The sequence below is a fragment of the Euphorbia lathyris genome, chromosome 6 (genome assembly GCF_963576675.1).
Source record: "Euphorbia lathyris chromosome 6, ddEupLath1.1, whole genome shotgun sequence".
NCBI classification, from domain to species: Eukaryota; Viridiplantae; Streptophyta; class Magnoliopsida; order Malpighiales; family Euphorbiaceae; genus Euphorbia; species Euphorbia lathyris.
Genome location: NC_088915.1, coordinates 70,612,650 through 70,633,553, shown reverse-complemented (window position 1 = coordinate 70,633,553; position 20,904 = coordinate 70,612,650). Strand labels below are relative to the sequence as shown.

General features: G+C 39.3%; 1 long non-coding RNA gene across 2 annotated transcripts; it reads right to left on the bottom strand.

Moving 5' to 3' along the window:
• Positions 1-11,954: 11,954 nt before the first annotated feature.
• On the bottom strand, positions 11,955-16,100 carry LOC136232830 (uncharacterized). 2 transcript variants are annotated; one of them, XR_010690634.1, is made up of 4 exons: positions 15,889-16,100; positions 14,123-15,740; positions 13,903-13,998; positions 11,955-12,559 (listed from the first exon to the last, which is right to left on the bottom strand). It is a non-coding gene; the product is annotated as an uncharacterized lncRNA (long non-coding RNA). The 2 variants fall into 2 exon arrangements; XR_010690633.1 differs by having other exon boundaries at positions 14,123-16,097.
• Between the last annotated feature and the right edge of the window lie 4,804 nt (positions 16,101-20,904).

Here is a 20,904-nt window from a genome sequence, read left to right as displayed (position 1 = left end):
AAAAGTAATCTTAGGTTCACTCTTACTCTTGGTCAGCCTTTTCGTGAATGACTCAGTAGCTGGTTCTGGGTCAGCGATGGTTACTGAGTTTGGATCATCTTCGGTCAGCGGCTGGTATCTACCTGCAGGGTCAGTTTCATCGAACTCTACATGTATTGACTCTTCTAACACTTGAGTTCGCTTATTAAAAACTCTGTATGCTTTGCTGTTTGTTGAGTAGCCCAAAAAGATAGCCTCATCAGCTTTTGAATCAAACTTTGCTAAGCTATCTTTGGTATTTAAAATAAAACATCTACAGCCAAAGGCACGAAAGTATCCAATATTGGGCTTTCGTCCTTTCCAAAGTTCATAGGAGGTTTTCTTGAGTATAGGTCTAACTAGAGCCCTATTAAGAATGTAGCATGCTGTGTTAACAGCCTCTCCCCAAAAATACTTTGGAAGCCTATGGTCATCCAGCATTGTCCTGGCTATTTCAACCAGAGTTCTATTCTTCCTTTCCACAAACGCATTTTGCTGAGGTGTTCTAGGAGCAGAAAAATTGTGGTCAATGCCGCTGGCTTCACAGAATTCAACAAACTTTTGGTTTTTGAACTCTCCACCGTTATCACTACGGATATGAGCTAATTTTAGGTCTTTTTCATTTTCAATTTTTCTAACCAAATTTGAAAATGTCTCAAAAGTCTCATCCTTGCTGGTCAGCAAGATGACCCACGTATACCGAGAGAAGTCATCTACAATGACCAAGGAAAATCTTCTTCCACCCAGACTCAGCGGCTGGACTGGACCAAAGAGATCCAAGTGTAGCAACTCTAACGGACGTTTAGTTGAGACAATGTTTTTACTGTGAAAAGATTGTTTGGTTTGTTTTCCAGCTTGGCAAACGTGGCATAATTGATCTTTTTGAAATTTAAGTTCGGGCAGTCCCTCAACCAATTGCTTTCTTGCTAGTTTGGCCAGGAGGTCCATGCTTACATGACCAAGTCTCCCGTGCCATAGCCAGGAATTTTCTTCCTTTGTTACTAAGCACACAGTTTTTGAAAACTTTTTCTCTAAGTCTAGCATAAAGACATTATCTATCCGAGGGGCAGTTAAAATTAACTCATTTGTTTTACCCTCGTATATTTTACATCCAGTAGCATCAAATATAACTTTTCTCCCATTGTCACATAGCTGAGCTACGCTGAGTAAGTTATATTTGAGTCCGCTGACTAGGGAGACAGATTCAATAGTAGGATTACCTCCGATGGTTCCCGAGCCTACTATTTTACCCTTCTTGTTGTCTCCAAAACTTACGCTCCCTCCTCGTTTACGTTCAAACGTGATGAACTGAGTTTCATCACCTGTCATATGCCTTGAGCATGCGCTGTCAATATACCACATCTTTGACTTCTCGGCACATCTAAGGCTTACCTGCATTGTAACTAGTTACTTTTAGGTACCCAATTCTCTTTGGGTCCTGACTTGTTAGGTGCAACAGGTATAGCATCATACTTTATTTTATGGCGGCATACATGGACAGTATGGCCATTCTTTCCACAGAAGTCACAACTGACCTTCTGTTTAGGATTTTTTACTGACTTGTCAGCACCCTAGTGCTGAGCGTGCCAGCACACCTTAGTGGTGTGTCCTAACTTCCCACAAAAGTCACACTGGACTTTTCGCTAGGGATTCCATCTCTGCCGAGTACCTTGGTACTGAGTTCTCAGAGGAATGTTATTTTTATTTAGAACCTTTAGTTGGTTCTGGATGGTTGTGACGTCCTTCCTCAGTTTCTTTGAAACTGTCTGGACTTCAGAGACATACTCATGCATGATCTTCATGTTATCATGCAGAGTCGAATTGTCCTGAAGAAGGTATCTGAGGTCACTCAGTTTGACCTCTTCCACCTCGTCACAGCGCCTGCTGAGTGCTCTAACTTTCTTATTACACTTCTTGACAAGTGTATAGAGATCACTCAGGGCATTAACCATATCGTTTCTGAGCTGGGGAAGAGAAATTACCTCATTTGATTGTTCCTCATCATCTGATGCGATGGATGGGTCAGCATGCTCAGAGACGTATGGCTCAGCAAGTTCGTCAGCCATGAAGCATATCTTCGCTGACTCGGTGGCCTCAGTTTCTGTGGATGAAGACTCATCGCTGTCGCTCCAAGTAGCCACCATTGCTTTCTTCCCACTTTTCTTGTCTTTCCTCAGCGTGGGGCAGTTTGACTTAATGTGGCCAGTTTGATGGCACTCAAAGCATGTAATGGGCTTTGAGCTGTCCTTTCTGTATTTGCTGTCACTTGAGTCAGCCTTATACTTATCAAACTTTCTGTAAGGCTTTTTAGAGTATTTGTCACTCTTCTTGAATAGCCTTTTCATCTTCCTTGTGAACATATCCATCTCCTCATCATCAGTTGAACTCCCGTCAGTGGAGTCAGCTTTCATGACAAGTGACTTTTGCTTCTTGTCTTCAGATTTTTCCTTCACCTCAAAGTTTTTCATGGATATCTCATGGGTCAGCAATGAACCGATGAGTTCGTCATATTTGTAGGTGGTTAAATCCTGAGCTTCCTCAACTGCTGTCTTCTTTGCTTGCCAGTCCTTCGGAAGACTCCTGAGTATCTTTTTGACTTGTTCTTCCTCAGTGAAGATTTTCCCAAGTCTCTTGAGCTCATTTATGATGTTGGTGAACCTTGCGTTCATGTCTGAAATGCCCTCATCATTGTTCATCTCGAACAGCTCGTACAGTCTCATCTGCTGATTCACCTTGGATTCTTTCACTTTATTTGTTCCCTCGTAGGTGACTTCCAGCTTTTTCCAGATCTCTTGTGCCGACTCGCAACCTGAGATTTTGTTATATTCTGCAGCATCGAGCGCACAGTGAAGCATATTGATAGCCGAAGCATGGTTTTGAAGCTTCTTAAGATCATCCTCTGTCCATTTGGCCTCAGCTTTTATAACTGTTTGGCCAGCCACAACCTCGACAGGTACAAACGGGCCTTGGACTATAGATAGCCAGGCACTCATGTTTGTAGCCTGAATGAAGTTCTTCATCCTATTCTTCCAGAAGGTATAGTTTGACCCGAAGAATAGGGGATGCCTAGTAATGGACAGCCCCTCAGGCAGTATTTGAGTTGTTTGGTTTCCAGGGAGAAACCGAGTGCTGTTTTCGCCCATGGTAGGGATCAGCTCAAGGTTGTTAGACCTTTTAAAGTGAGCTTTTAAGCTCTGATACCACTTGTTGGTCCTTTGTTTAGTTGCAAGTATAGTTCCAAGGGGGGGTTAGGAACTATTTAAACTTTTTTGCAATTTAGGCAGACTTCTTTTTCTAAAGAAAAAAAGGTTTGAACAGCGGCGCTGAGTAAACAGTAAGGTACTGGCTTAGTCAACAGGTGACTAGGTCAGTTTCTTAGCTTGAGTAAGGAGATAGCACTTAGAGTCTATTTCTGAGCTCAGACGTTCAACGTGCACAACTCAACTTGACCTCTTTACTTGGTCAGTTTTGATTATTTAAAGCAAGCAATATAAATAAGGAGTTAAGGTAAGAAATACTTCACTCAGCAGATTTATCCAGGTTCGGCTTCTTCTAAGCCTACGTCCTGTCCCCGGAACACGTTCCGAGATTTCAAATACTCTACTGAGCTCTTTAAAGGTAGAGCCTCAAACCTTTTACAATATCAGCAATTGAGTATGACAAGAGTACCTTCCTCTATACTTCTACTCAATCCTAATCTCTCCGCTGAGTACTTAAAACCGAGTACTCAGCCTCTCCTTTCTATCTTTAGAAATGATAAGTGTTTTGTCCTAATACAAAGATGTGCTAAGACACTTTAGACGATTTACAATCACTCTAGTCTTTTACACAGATATGAGAAATGTAGTGTAAGAATTTTTGCTTTGCTTCTTGCTTGCAGAACTTGTAGAGATTTGGTCAGCGTAATGGCTTGATCAAGTTCTGTGTATTGTGAAGCTTGTGATGGCACTATTTATAGAGATGTCTGGGCGTCGGTCATTTCGAATTTCGAAATAACCGTTAGAGGGAAACGGCTATGTGTCGTTGTCATCCTGACTTGCTCAGAGCTATCGGCCAATCACAATCGTGTATCTTCTGTCCTCGGTCAGCTTAGCAGATGGTCTCTCCTTTTATGGTAAAGTCAACTGGACAGTATACTGTGTCGTCTGAACTTTGCCAAAAGAGGAAACACTTTGTCTGGAAGTTTTCCTTTGCCAGCTGCTGTCTTGTACGCTTTGTCGAGACGACTCAGCAGCTTCATTGTGAAGTTGTTCCCGAAGGTCTTCTAGATCCTTCCGTTTGCTGAGTTGCATTTTTGTTCAAAAACGGCAACGTCTTGACATACGCGGGCCGAGTGTACTGAGTTGTTTGACTTGGACCTTGGCTTCCGTATTGGGCTTGGGCCTTTCGATTCTTATGTCTTATAGTATTTTAACTCAACATTGAACAAACACATTAGTAGAATTAAATCAAAGCATTTAAACTTAGTGTGTTTAGAATATGTATATATATTATACTTAACCAATTTTGTCAAATCAAAATTATGTGGAAAGGTGTTTCAACAGACTCCACCCGAGCTTTGACCCGGACCCGAGGGAGGGTTTTGAATGGTCTTAAAGGAGGACTTATCAATGGGACGTGGAGTGAGGTTGGGAAGGGAGGCAAGGACGGTCCGAGAGAGAACGGACGTTGCAAAAATGGTGACCAAATGACCCAACCCAATTCTAGCTCGTTTCTTTTTATTCATTTGTCGGAGAGCGGCTTCGATAAGGTGGGACATGTCGTAGTCAATGTCGTTCTCGCAACAATAAAGGGCAAGGAGCTCGTGTATGTTTATCCTGTTTGACTCGGCCTTGCCCGAGAAGTAGAAGTTGATGAATTTATGGGTGACTTGGAGGACGGGATTACGGATTTGAGCCGTGTGTAGGTTAGAGACATTGTAACGGTCGGACCCCGATATTGATTTCCAATATTTATGAAGGCGACTTCAGCCGGCCATGTGGTTCGCCCGACTTCCGCTTGCTTGGTGAAATGAGTGCGAGCCATGCGGTATTGATGTCGTAAGTATGGTTGAGGAGCCGGAACTAGAGGACATGGTTACCCCGGGCACTGGTGAGTGCAAGGGTGGTGAAGAATTCCGTCACTAGGGACGGATAGACGAGGTGACGGGATTTGAAGTGATCTTGCCACTCGAGTGCTCGGAGTCGGTCCTCAAAAGCACCGCCAATGTCGAGAATGTCGAGAGTGGAGAGGTTGAAGATGGGGAGAGGTAAGATGTTGGAGTGGGTGACATTCTTGTAGTTTTTCCCATCCGCTTCGGTTAAGATGCGGAAGGGGGCTCGGTAATGGAAGGTGAGAGGCGGAATTTCCTCAAGGTTAGGTTGTGGCGGTGGTGGTGGTGCACGAGAATTTCATGAACGACCTATATGGGTGTTTTGGAGTTCCCCCCCATATAGGTGTTGTCAGAGGTTCGTTTTGTGCGTTTGCTCATTCTGTTTGTGGAGGAGGGAATGCTTGAACAAACAAGAATGGAGGTTTGGAAGTGAGAGAGTAGATGGAGAAGAAGAAGGTGAATAATGGATGAATATATAGGGAAAAGAGGGGGAGAATTTGAATGGGCTTCGGATTTCGAGGAGGCACCCGTCACTGCATTAAAATCCCCCAGTACAAGCCTTTTATCACAATCTCTAATTGCTAAAACAGAATCCCAAAGCATTCGACGCCTGCCAGAGTTGTTATTTCCATAAACAAAAGTAATTTGAAAAACCTCAGGATTCAAACTGTACCTAATGGTGATATGCTACTCATGACTGAGTATAGTGTAGCAGTGATCATTGATACCAATCTTACAAAAGAGCCAGATGGAATTTTTGGCGTTTTGTGAGACGAATTGCAGCCCAAGGGAGTTCCAGAAGAGAACAGGAATTCTATCAAATTCAACCACAGGTTCAGATAAACACACTAAATCCGGGTGATTAGTTCTGCACAGCAGCTTTAGAGCTCTTTGGGTACCCGGGTTATGGATCCCCCTACAATTAGTACAATATGATCATATGTATTTGACAGGAGGTCGAACTCACCCTTTCAGGCGAGAATCAGTATTTTTAGCCTTAGGCTTCTTACGAGTTGTAATTCAGTCACTTCCTTTAGCAACATAATCATTCACAATACAAATATCCATGATCTTTGATCTAAGCACATGTTGTGTCCACTCAGAAGATTCAGATAGGAAATTTACCTCCTTTGGCAGAGCAGTCGGCAATTGCAGCGTGAACACCTCAGAATCTGAAGCCGATCGGCTGTCACCCTCACTGCAATCACCCCATAGCTTAGGAGCGGCACTGTCTTTTGCAGTACCATTCCCTTGAATTTTTTACTTGTGTAAAACCATTTGCAAGGAGTTTACCTGCAGTTCTTTGTCACCTGTAGCATTTGAGACCTCCTCTTTCTACGAAGTATCCACAGCCTTATCTCGATTCTCCTCAACGCTAGCAGCAACAGATTGAGTCTTACGCCCAGCCGTGCTCTTTGCATTCTTAGGTTGCTTTCCCTTCTAAGCCTGATGTTTAGTTGCATCAACATTCCGTCGGCATTGTGCTGACGAGTGACCGATAGAAGAACATGTACCACAAAGCATCAGGAGGTTCTCATATTCTAAATAAACCCAATGTTTATGATTGTCGGTATCAATTCGAAGTTTGGATCGAACCTCGTGAGACAGCTCTACATCAATAAGCACTCTGGCATAATGCCCAAATTCTCCATTTACCGTGTTCTGATCAAACCAAATGGGAACCCCAACAGCTCTAGCAATACTAGCAATGATTCTGGTGTCCCAGAATTCCTAAGGCAAATTGTAAAATCTTACCCAGACCTGCGCAGAAGTGGACTTGTGTAATTCTAGGTTGAATCCAGGAGTCCAGGGTGAGAACCTGATAATGCCCAGCTTCAGAGAAATTGCACCATGTACCCAAATAGATTGAAGGGCTCCTTCATCAGGCATAATAATCTGATAGAAAGCTTTCCCAAGAGATATCATCTTCCAATCTAAGTTACGTTTCCATACCTAATTCAATTTATGCTTAAGCTCAGCGTGTCTCCAGGGTCGATCTCCTTTGTTCAGCGTAACACAACCAATAAAAGAGTGCTGAACAAACTTAATTCTCTCCTTGTAGATGTCTTGAGGAATTCTGACCGCCATGAATATGCCCTCCTCAGAAACTAGCGGCTGGGTCGGAGCAGGGATCGTCGTAGGTAAGATGGATCCCTTCACTGCCTTCGCGAAGGAAGGCGGAGATGTAAGTAACGACTGACGATTAGATTCCGGAGCATTAGAGGTAAATCGAGTAAACGAATTCCGGTCGAATAAGTGAGCAATGGCGAACGGCGCAGCGCCGGCCGCCGATGAAGATTCTTAAAATGATGTTTTACATGTTTTGAAATTTTTTGATAATTTTCTGGGTACGTTTTTTTATCCTACCTTTCAGCACTATGTGTTGGAAAACCCAACACATCATTGTAGCAAAATATTATTTCCCCTTTAATATTTTTTTAGTCATATGTGAATTCAATATAAACATGTCCCTGAATACTACTGAAATAACCAAAAGCAAGGTAAATATTGGAAGGTATAAAATTTTGATTCTGTTACTTACAAGTTTAGAAATATATTATTATTTAAGTTAACCCAATAATCGTTAAAATATGAAGAAGCTCAATTTTCATAATGTCGTGGCATCAATTGAATTTATTATATCTCATTATTGTTTGTTATATAAATAAATAGATTTAGAAGACTTGGTTCAATAGGAATAATCCATTAAAATGTATGAATTATGATGAGTGCGTTTTTTTTTTATATATATCTCAAAATTAATGTTTATTCTAAACTCTAGTTTACGTATATTGTAGGGAAATATTATTTCCCCTTTAATATTTTTAGTTATATGTGAATTCAATACAAACATGTGTCTAAATACTACTAAAATAACCAAAAATAAATATTGGAAAGTGTTGGCGATATTTTCGAAATATCCCAATTCTTCATCTTGATATGCATTTGCGGGGATTAAAAATGGTAAAAATAATGCGGACGTGCCAGAAAAGCTAGTTCTCGAAAGGTAAAATAGTAATTGAATGAAATAAATAAATGTAGTGTGCCTAAATTACTAGAATTCTAACTGAAAAACGATTGACGACCGTTACAAGGACTGAAAATAAAAACAACGGTCTTGGGCCCCGATGTCGCTTGACAGGTCAATCGGAAAACAATTCTTTAAAATATGATACCAAAAATAAATGCAATAAGACCAACACAAAGATATAAATTTTTTATTTTTCCTTTATGTTTTTATTGATTTCATAATTTTTCAATGTTTTCTTATTATAGATATGAGCATAAGGCTTGAATATTACAACTGGGAAATAATAGTTTAAAGTTGGAAATATAAAGAAATCATGAAAAAATAATATGTACGCGGTTAAAATGAAAATAAACAAACTTCTTGACGTCGTTAGAGTAGCCACGGGCGAGCCTTGGAACGTCATGAAAATTGGATCAAAAAATCGTCATGTTGTTCGGAAAATTCTAGGCAAATTTGGAGTGACTTAAAAAACTTTAGGGACTAAACCAGCAATTTGCCATTTAGTTGAATAAATGGCAGAGAGAGCTTAAATCGAAGATTGGGTAATGATCTTACTGACTTAATTAAGAGATTGCAAAAACTATTTGAGAATTGATTGAGTAAACTAAGAGAATTTCGGATCTGAAGTTTCTGAAAATTGAAAGATTTTTTGAGGAACTGGAGATTGAAGAACTAATTCTGAAAATTGAGACTTTGTTTAGACTAATTAGATGCTAAAGGATGATTTCTAAGAACCTAAGAATTGATAAAAGGGTAAATTCCAAAAAAAACCCCTGTGGTTTCATGTTCTTCCAAAAAAAACCTTTGTGATTTGTTAATACAAAAAAAGGACTGTGGTTTGCGCCGTTACCCGAAAAACGGAAAATGGCTTAACGGTGTTAAAGTGCTGACGTGGCACAGGGGTAAGGTTGGAAATTCGAATTTTTTTTTTATTTTTTTTCCCTCTCTCTCCTCTTCTTCTTCTTCCTTCTCCTTTTTCTTCCTCCTTCTTCTTCTCCTTCTTCCTTATTCTCTCATCTTCTTCCTTCTTTCTTCTTCTTCTCCTTCTTCTCTCCTTCTCCTTCTCCTTCTCCTTCATTCTTCTTCTTCTTCTTCTTCTTTTTTTCTTCTATTCTTTTTTTTTTTAATCTCCGATTTCCAGATTTCCGGAAAATTCCAGATTTCTGGAAATTTTCCAGATTTCTGAAACTTAAAAAAAAAAAAGAAGGAAGAAGAAGAGGAGGAAGAAGAAGAAGGAAGAAGGAGAAGAAGAATCTAGTCTATCTAACCATTAAGAGTTGAATGTCCTCAGTCATGAACTAGCAAAGAAACTTTAAAATGTCAGGTAACTTCTGCAATAAATAAAACATTCAATTTCAAAGTTTATGAATTTTTGAATTTTTGACAAATTTAACAATTTTCCAATGAATTTACAAATGACAATTTTCCAATGAATTTACAAATAGCAATTACAATGAATTTATAAATAACAATTACAATCATTATGTTACAATTACAAATATACAATTAGAATTATTTGTGTTACAAACATATACAACTACTCATAAAATTAGAAATGCCATAATGATTTTCTTCCATTTAAACATCGTTGCCAGAAGTAACTATGCATCCTTAATATGTGTCCTTTCTGGAACTATTCAAAGAAAAGACATCCCAATTTCCATTGTTGGAATAGGAAAAATGAACTTCTGGCACATGCTCAACCTTCCAGTGATCTCCATGCTCTGCATTTGGATCCACTTTCATGATTAATTCTACTGGCATGTTGATAAATTCCACAACTTTGAGCTCAAACAATTGCTCAATGCCTGATGGCACCGACACCATTGAATAACAGCTCTGAATGACCAGCTTTTCAAGATGAGGCATTGCTCCTTTCTCAAATTCCAGATTTCTTCTGGAAATTTTCCGGAAATCTGGTCGGAAATCTGGAAAATTTCCAGATTCCGTCGGAAATCTGAAAATTTCAAGATTTCCGTCGGAAATCTGGCAAATTTCCAGATTTTCCAGAAATCTGGAAATTTCCGAAACTTAAAAAAAAAAAGAAGGAAGAAGAAGAAGAGGAAGAAGAAGAAGGAAGAAGGAAGAAGGAGAAGAAGAAGAAGGAAGAAGGAGAAGAAGAAGAAGAAAGGAAGAAGGAAGAAGGAAGAAGAGGAGAGAAGAAGAAGGAAGGAGAAGAAGAAGGAGAAGAAGGAGAGGAGAGAAGAAGGAAGAAGAACAAGAGGAGAGAGAGAGGGGAAAAAATAAAAAAATAAAAAAAAATTCGAATTTCCAACCTTATCCCTGTGCCACGTCAGCACTTGCACTTTAACACCGTTAAGCCATTTTCCGTTTTTTGGGTAACGGCGCAAACCACAGTCTTTTTTTTTGTATTAACAAACCACAATGGTTTTTTTGGAAGAACATGAAACCACAGGGTTTTTTTTTGGAATTTACCTAATGGCAGATTTTGGCAAAGAATTTGATAGACAAATTGGTTTGTTATGTGTTTGATTGATTTGAGTGGGATTGGAATGAAGGAATTTTGAGCAACAAATTCCATGTCAGCGGCCCTTAAATTTCTCATCCATGATTCCCATTACCTTCCCATAAGTTAAAGAAAGAACATTAGTGAGTTGGGAGCTGGAAAGCTAACATCCCGAACTTTCTAAAAAAAATACTGACTGTCTGATATTTTGCTGTTTCAGGATCCGTTTTCATTGTCGAAGTTGCTGGACGGGTTGCTGAAAAAATGGTGCAAATTTGCCCCTGATTTTTATTATTTCTTTTTCATTTTTATTTCTGCTTTTTTTTATAATAATTTTTTATATTATTTTCTATATTTTATCACATTCTTATTTTGTTGAGGGATAAATTTAATTAAATAAAAATAACTATATAGTAAAATTATAACCTATGCTAAGAATATAAAAATTAAATTGTCCCCAACAGAAAGTATAAAATTTTGATTTTGTTAGTTACAAGTTTAGAAATATATTGTTGTTTAAGTTAACTCAATAATCATTAAAAGATGAAGAGGCTCAAATTTTGTAATATCATGGCTTCAATTGAATTTGTTATATTTTATTATTGTTTGTTAAATAAATAAATAGATTTGAGAGACTTGGTTAAATAGGAATAATCCATTAAAATGTATGAATTATGATGAGTGCTATATATATATAATACTTTTGATCTTTAATTCAATTTTTTTTTAACTCTACCCTTGGAAGAAAACTATTGGTACGTCACTTTGACTAGAAAATGGTCACTTTGATAAAAACAATTAGTCCAGCATCCACGTCATTTTGATTGAAAAATGAAAAGAGTAACCGAAATAAATTTGATTGATTTTGTTGAATTATTTTAAATGCTTTTGGAAAGAATGACCCAACATAAATTTGATTGGTTTTGTTGAATTATTTTAAATGCTTTTGACTCTCTTAAAATTTAAAATTAGTTTTAAAATTGGAATGTTTTTTTTTACTATAAATGCTTTTGACCCTCTTAAAATTAAAATTAAAATTATGATGTGTTTTTTTAAGGAAATAACAAGTCTGGAATCAATAATTTGTGGCGTTATTATTGCCCAAAATTTCTTTCCTTTAAAATTGAAAATGTTACCATTTGTGATATTTTTTTAAGAAAATAGCAAAATCTTTGGCTTTATTATTGCCCAAAAATCCTTTCTTGCCCTAAAATCCTTTCTGTTTAAAATTGAAATTCAAGTATAAAAATAGAAGCCACACCAGAGTCTGAGCTCCAGGTTTGAAAGATTCTTCAATTATGGCTATGACTCTCATTCAGCTATGGCTATGAGTGCAATGAGGTCAGTCCATAATATATTTCATACATGTTTTTGTTCAAATAACTAGTTTGGAATTTCAATTATGAATCCATATTGCAGGCTCTTGGACACTCCATCACTTTTGGAAGGTTCATATCCGACTCTTACACTTTTGCATCTGCTTCTGCTTCGGACAAATGGTCCACTTCTTCTCATGTTGAAGAGGCTCAGAGATTATGTCGACCTGGCTCTGTAGCGCAGAAAAGAGCGCTTTTTGAAGCACACACTGTTGCACCCAAGACTGATGATCCTCAAGTTGGAGCACAAGGTTCCGAATGCACACTTACTGTTGTTGAGGAGGAGGAGGAGGAGATAGTTGCTGCAGCTGAGGAGGAGGAGGAGATAGTTGATGTTGAGGAGGAGGAGATAGTTGCTGCTGTTGAGGAGGAGGAGGAGATAGTTGCTGCGGTTGAGGAGATAATTGTTGCTGTTGAGGAGGAAATAGAATTATCTTTCAGGATCTGGCTTAAAGAAGCCCCCAAAGTCAATGAAATAGTTGCTGTTGAGGAGAAGGAAATAGTTGTATCCAATCAGCAACTTACTGCTGCAAAACCAATCAGCAAGAAGCCCCCAAAGCCATTGAATTTCACTCCTGTCAGACAAATTAAAAGAATAATCAGGAAGATTGACAATTGTAGAGCGAATCTACAAACAACACTCAAGGTACACATAGGATTTCTCAAATGATGACTGTCTGTTTCTTTTAAGCAGGGGAAAGCTGAAGCAGATCTTAAAAAACTGCGTCAAAGCTTTTGCTTCAAGGCCAGGCCAAATCAGATGGAGAAGGTAATATTCTATACTAATATTTCACTCATACTTCAATCTGTCTCCTGAATTTCTTTCACAATGTTTGTTTCCCCCGTTTCTATCAGGTTCCTAACATGGTCCAGGCCACTGCTCAACCACCTCAGAGGTCTTCATTCAAGAATGGTGGATCTAAACTGCATGAGCAGAGAAGCATAAGCTTGAGACAGCTTATGAATGAGCAGAGCAGAGCAGCATAAGAGACAGCTTCACAAGTGCACAACTCCGATCAAAATATTCCAAATGAATGAGCAGAGCAGCATAAGCTTGAGACAGCTTCACAAGTGCATGATGGAAGCAAATCACCTCCATATGCTTGTGGAAGTGATGTCCTCTAATTTATTACGAATGTAAAGCTAATTTGTAATTCAGCTACTAATTGGAAAGAAAATAAGAAGTTTTTCATCTCATTTATATTGTCATATTCGCACCTATAACAAGTCATAAATAAACCATTGACAAGTGTCGTGTAGCGTACTTAGTCCATTTATCACGTGGGTGCTTAGCATGTTTATCACGTGGGTGCTCAACACATTTCTGTCCAAATCCAGGATTGAAATTCGGGCCACTAGAAAAGGGACATTCATTGCTTAAACTTTGATTTCCTGATATTTAACTGTGCACATTGATTAATGATTATTGTAAAATTCAACCCATCATCGATGGCCCCATCAGACATGTATCAGACATGCATTACATGACCCGTTAAATGACACATATGACGTGTTGTGCAGCTTATAGGCATGCCACTTAACAGCCATGTGATGCAACTTCAATGAGGAGGCTGAATTTCAATAATAACAAATTAGCAAGGCGGATATGTGACCGAATCCAACTTCAGTAGCTAAATTACTAAAGTTTTAGAAATACAGCTACCAAAAATATCTCGTTCCGCCACAAAAAAAAATGTATTGTAATGCCGTGAGAGACAATTCTCCTAAATGCAACTAGAAATGAGTTGATGAACATAAAAGTTTTAGTGAAAACTAGATCGATTGAGAGATATCCCACTTGAAGGCTATAGTTGCATAAATTATCTCGTAAAACTAGATCGAATCTCTGTACTTTAGAGCTGCATTAAGGCAATGTGATATAAATAGTTTTTTAAGCTAAGGAGAAACAACTACTTACCATCAGGTGCGTGCGTATTGGTTGCCTTTAAGACATCATGGCGTCGAATTTATCAATTGCAGCCAAAAACACTTTGTCAGCATCAAAAGCCGCTTCCTGAAATTCAAGAAGTAGAAAGAAATCTAACTTATAATTCAAGAAGTAGAAACAAATATAATTTATAATTTATCAATTGAGCACGAAATGAGAGAGCAAGTCCCCAGTTATACAAGGCTCTTACATCGTTTCCGTCAATTGACAATGCCAGTCTATATTTTCTGCCTGCCTCTAGAAGCTCTTCATATTCTTCACACACACTAATAAGAGCAGATGCAACTTTGTCTTTATTTGTCAACTGATAATCCATCCTTGAGAGGCGAGTTCTCAGTTCCCGACTGATCTTCAGTTTTAATTCTCCTTGAAGAAGATATGTGTTTCCCAATAAGCCAACAGCCAACAGCCAACAGACTCATGGGCTTCATGGCTACGGCTTTTGAAAGTAACTTGGCTGACTTGTACAGTATGATCTCCGCATGTTCTTCATCGTGTTTCCCCCTTATACAGTCTTTAGCCTGTTTCAGATATCTATCAAACACCAGATCGTCCGAAAATTGACAAAGAAGGGGAGACAACATCAGTCTCCATCATACAGCCCCTCCGCTTCGGCTTGAGATCTATACATCTCATCTTCGTTAACCTTCCTACTCTGAGAAGACCTGTACACTTCACAAAGGAAGCTTCTGTTTCTGTATGTTCGAAACTGAAATTAAGATCCATAGACTCACGCATATTATCATACGAGTTCCATGTCTCAGTTTCATTATCTTGGTTTGTCTTCCATGAGACATGATTATTATCCAAAAATTGCAATCAGCTACTTCGGTAAACACCATCATATCCTTTCCCATTTCCAGTCTTTTTCCCGGAGTTCATCTTTGCGTCTTCTGCAATTATTCTAATTCTTCGTTCACTATCCCAATTTAAAGCATTAAGAATCTGTCTTTCCTATCTCGAGTTGAGCTATTTTCTTGGCTTTATTAGACTTGGACTCAACTATTTTTCTCTCCAATCTCTTTGACCTTCACAAAACATGGAAGACCTTTTTCTTTTTCATTCTCAACAGCATTAAGAATTCTGAGTTGAGCTATTTTCTTGGCTTTGATCATTATCCTCCAAACCCTACTTCTCCAATCTCTTTCTTTTTCCTATTAGATGATTTTGGGATTTCGGCAACTACATTGCTAGAGTTTCCTGTACTCTCAACTATGGCCTCAACAACATTTCTAGAATTTGAAACCGATGACTGAATTGATTCAATAACACTAACATAACCTTCCAAATCAACCAATTCAATCTCTTTAGTATCAATAGCTCTTTGTATAGAATTCTTCAAATCATTAACATTTTCATCAAAACCATTAAAAAAATCCACCAAACTACTCAATCTCTCACTATAGACTTTGAAATTTTCTCGAGTTGAACTATTTTCTTCAGTTTGATCATTTGCTAAACCCTGTGCAGCCCTTTGCTTACTTTATCCTTCACTTTATTAGACTTTGATTCAACCATTTTTTCCCCAAACAAACCACCAAAAAATTGCAATAGTCCAAACCCTACTTCTCCAATCTCTTTCTTTTTCCTATTGGGTGATTTCGGGTTTTGGGCAACTACATTGCTAGAGTTCCCTATATTCTCAACTGTGGCCTCAACAACATTTCTAGAATTTGAAACCGATGACTGAATTGATTCAATAACACTAACATAACCTTCCAAATCAACCAATTCAATCTCTTTAGTATCAAGAGCTCTTTGTATATCATTCTTCAAATCATTAACTTCTTCATCAAAACCATTAAAATCTGCAATCCACCCAAACTACCCAAATGAAAACCCAGCAGCAACTATCAAAACAGAAGCAGGAAACACAATAATTGTTGAAACCCTAACTCTAGAAATTAATTGCGAAAGCTCAGAAAATACCCAACAGAAACACAAAAACATACTCACCAGAGCCAATCAAATCACCATACCGTAATTGATTGGATTAGAGCTTGGGGATCCACCTCTGATGGGAGATCATCTCGAGGGGTTAAGCATGTACAAGGATTTTGTGTGGGAAGTGTGATGGAGTCTTCCATTTTCTCGTGAAAGTGATGGCAAATGGAATAAGAGAATTGAAGGAGAAAATTGAGAGTTGGTGAAACTGCTCGTACATACAAAATTTGGATTAATGTATATTTACTTCTAAACTTTGAAGTTTTGACACCATTGACTCTTTGAATTTTTTATTTTCAGAATATCAGTGGTCACCGGTGTTAAAAAGTGTAAAGTTCAATGACCATACTGTTAAGAATTGAAGTTAAGTGACCATAATATTAAATGGGTAAAGATAAGTGGCCATGGGTGTAATTTATCCTATATATATATATATGAGTTTTTTGAAAATAATTTACAATTTCCAACGCTATTTCCGACGCAATATCGAACACAAATTATTTAAATAAATATTCCAAAAAATAAATCACCGATCAATATAGATCAATAACGTTATCAGAATGTATGACAGAAGTCACCAGTGGTCGGAATCCAACACAAAACACCAACTGAAAATTAAGTCGGTGATATTTTGGGTCTCTAAAAAAAAAAGTGTCCGACAACTTATCTAGGAGACTATCACCAACACAATTTAGGTCATCACCGAGAGATATTTCCAATTTTTCTTGTAGTGAATTTATAAATGATTCAAAATATTTTTTTTTGACAAAGAATCACAGAAATTTATTAATGAATAGCTGTTACATCTTTTAACAAACAGGGCCGAATAAACTCGGGTTCCCGTTACCAAAAGCTAGGTGTGACCAAAGACAAGGCTTCACTTGCTAGCAAATGAGCAACTTGGTTGGAGGACCTTTTGGAAAAAATAATAGACACTTCATGTAGAACAGTTAAAAGCCTCCTACAGTAGCTAATTACAACCCCAAATTCCGACCTATCCTCCACCCCTTTATAAACCGCAAGCACCACCTCCTCCGCATCCATTTCGATCACCACCCGACCCCAACCTTCTTCTTTTACTCGATCCAGCGCCTTTTTTAGGCCTAACACTTCCGCAAGCCTAGGGGAGAAAAAACCAGTAAATGGTATAGCATAGCAGGAAATAAAACCACCCAAATGGTCCCGTAACACCCCTCCTAATCCAATTCTATCCCACCTAGGCCTGACCGCAGCATCGATATTCGATTTTAAAAACCCAGGCGGGGGTCTCGACCAATGTCCAGCAAGGGGTCGTAAGATTGGCGCAGACAAATCCTTTGACGCAATGGTGAATTGCTAGAGGAAATCCTTACAGAGGCGAGCCGCGACAGTCGGCGCAACAATAACCCCCTCCCACAGACATGAATTCCGCTGACACCACAGCTCCCATAGTCCCATACATAACTCCTGGCATTCCTGAAGGTTTCTAGATTGAATAAAACTATCAAACCATTGAAGGAAAAAATCGGTACCTGGAATATGTTGATTAATTCCCATGGCCTCCCAAAATTGAACCGCATATGGACAATCAATAAACAAATGCACCGAGTGTTCACCTTCCTCTTTGCATAGTCCACATATATTATCGTTATTCAAGCCTTTTGACCTCAAAACCTCTTTCAGCGGAATAAAATCCCTACAAATTCGCCAAATAAGGAGCTTTACTCTAGGTGGGATAGAAAAAGACCACATTCTTGTCCATTCCGCCAGCTGGTCATGTTGGGAATTCCCACGCCAATCCTCCCAAGCCACTCGGTAACCAGATTTTACGGAGTAAATACCTTTTTTTTATCATGGTGCCAGAGCAGTAAATCATTTTCCCCCCTTACTCCACGGTTAACACTAAGGACAGACCTGATATCCTCTTCACTCAAAATCATTCTCATCAAATCCATGTTCCAGCAGTCATGGTCTTCCTGAAGCAGGTCCGCCACAGTCATTTCTTCACAACCCGGGTGATATCCGATTGGATTTTAAAATTTGGTGTATCAATTAACCAGGGATCCTTCCACATATTTATTTGCAAGCCATTACCAACCCTCCAACGAAGACCCTGCTTAAGCATTACCCTTGAATTCCAAATACTACGCCAAATCATACTCGGGCTTGAACCCAAATTTGATGATAAAAAATCTCCCCTTGAGAAATATTTTGCTTTGAGAATTCTACAGAACAACGTATTTGGACGAGATACAAGAACCCATGCTTGCTTAGCCAACATTGCAAGGTTAAAGGACTGCAAATGTCTGAAACCGATACCCCAAATTCCTTCCTAACACAGAGTTTTTCCCATGAAGCCCAATGAATTCGTTTTCTTCCAGTTGGACTCGAACCCCACCAAAATGAGTTCATCACCTTTTGGAGTTCTTCACATAGGGTTATAGGGATCATAAACGCACTCATACAATACGTCGGAATGGCTTGCGCAACAGCTTTTAGAAGCACTTCCTTCCCCGCTTGGGCGAGCAACTTACCCGACCACCCAAACAGTCTTTGCCACAGTCTGTTCTTAATAAAACCGAAAACTGCCCTCTTCCTTCGCCCCAAACAGATTGGCATTCCTAAATATCTATTCAATTCCATAGGATGGTGAATACCAAGAACCCGACAAACATTGTTCTTCTCAAGCTCACCCACCTTACGGCTAAAAAAAATACTCGATTTTTGTAGGTTAATGGCCTGTCCCGAGTCGGCTTCATAACGTTCCAAGATATTTTTCATAACCTGGGCTTCAATTGGGTTTGCTTTACAAAACAATATGTTGTCGTCGGTGAACAGCAAATGAGATAGCTCCGGAGCACCCCTAGATACTTTGCTTCCAGTCATTAGGCTCGCATTTTGTGCTTGGGCCAGCAGACACAATAACCCTTCTGCACATATGATATAGAGATATGGTGACAATGGTTCGCCCTGTCGGATGCCTCTTCCCGGAATAATAGGGCCTACTATAGCGCCATTCACCAAGACCGTATAAGATACCGACATGATGCACATCAGCATCCACTTAACCCAAATCTCATTAAAGCCCAATTTTCTCAACATCAACCCCATGTAGTCCCATCGGACGCTATCGTAGGCCTTTCGTATGTCAATCTTAATAGCAACTGACCCCCCATTTCCTTTTTGTTTAGTCTTCATTGAGTGAATAGTTTCATAGGCAACAATAACATTGTCGACAATGAGTCTTCCCGGGACGAACGCGGATTGCTCTTCAGAGATGATGCCCGGTAGGAATCCTTTCAACCGGTTAGCGAGGACTTTTGAAATAATCTTGTAGACCACATTGCATAAAGCAATAGGTAGAAAGTCACCCACAGACAAAGGCGTTTCCGATTTTGGAATTAGAACTATGTTCGTGCTTGTAACCTCATGAGGAAACCTCCCCTCCTCCAACCATTTGACACTGGCTTTGAAAATATCCATCCCAATCATGCCCCAAATTTTTTGAAAGAATCCAGGCCCCAAACCGTCCGGCCCAGGAGATTTATCGGGGTTCATTTGAAAAACAGCCACTTTGAATTCGTCAAACGTAAACAGCTTCAATAGAATCTCATTATCCTCTACCCCAACACGGGAAGGGACATAGTTCACCAAATTAAGCTCACTTATTTCTACAGCCGCAAACAGATTTTGATAAAACTCAAGTATTTTTCCTTCAATTTCCTTACCATCTTCGCACCACTCCCCGTTGCTTTGCAATAATCTTGAGATTCTATTTACTTTTTTCCACTGGGAAGCACACGCATGGAAAACTTGTTGTTTCTATCCCCACCTTTTAGCCATGCCGTTTTTGAACATTGTTTCCAATAGATGTTTTCCTGGTCAAGTAGTCGATGAAGCTCCTTTCGACACTCAATGATTTCAGCATCCACATTTCCATGAACCCTGTTTATTAAGAACACTAATTTTGCTTTTGTATTCTTTAATTTGGTGGAAAACTGAGACCTAAAACCTTTTCCCCACTTATTCATTTCCTCCCTACATAACGCAAGTCGGGTCAGCAGATCCAGCCCCTCTGATTTCTGCCAATTCGCTTTTACCAAGTCTGTAAAACCTTGCTCCCTACACCACGAGTTTTCAAAACGAAAAACATGTGGGGAAACCGCAACATTAGCAATAGGGGAAGTATATAACATAATAGGCAGATGGTCTGATGAACTAAACTGTGCTGCGCGAAATTCGGCCAAAGGAAACAGCTCCCGCCACGCCTGGGTTACCAAACATCGGTCCAATCTTTCCTCGACAAAGTTAGCATTCCCCCTACTTCGCTCCCAAGTAAATGGATAGCCCTCCATAAACAAATCTGATAATCCACAATCACCTAAAGCCTCCTGAAAAGCGTGAATTAGAGACTGCGGATAGCTGCTGCCACCTCTCTTCTCATCCTGACTTAAAATGCAATTCATGTCCCCCATGACACACCATGGTAGAGTAGATCGAGAGTGTAGCTCCCTGAGTAATTCCCACGATATCAAGTGCTTAGATCTATCTGGTTGGCCGTAGAACCCAGTACATCTCCAAACTCCCCCCATGTTGTCGTTGATAACAACATCAATATGGCTCATCGAGAAACTTAACACAGTAGCATCAAGGTTTTTATTCCAGATAAAAGCTAACCCACCTCCTCTTCCTTCCCTATCCACAGAGAAGACATTTTCAAACCCCACAATCTTTTTCAGCATTTCTAGTTTATTTTGATGAACTAAGGTTTCAATCAAGAACATAAAATCCGGCTTAACACTCTTAAAAATATTTTTAAGAGTTAGCACTGCACGTGGATTGCCCAACCCACGGAAGTTCCAACTAACACCAATCATTGCTCCCGGCGGGACTCCATGATGAGTCCGGCCGATACATTTTCAATTGTATTTTTAGAGACATCCTTCCCTCTCCTCCTTTTCTTGTCAATGAGCCCCTCCATATCAATATCACTGTCCTCCGACATTCCGTTTGAGGCCTCTTCTTGCACACCTTTTCCCCTCTCGCCCC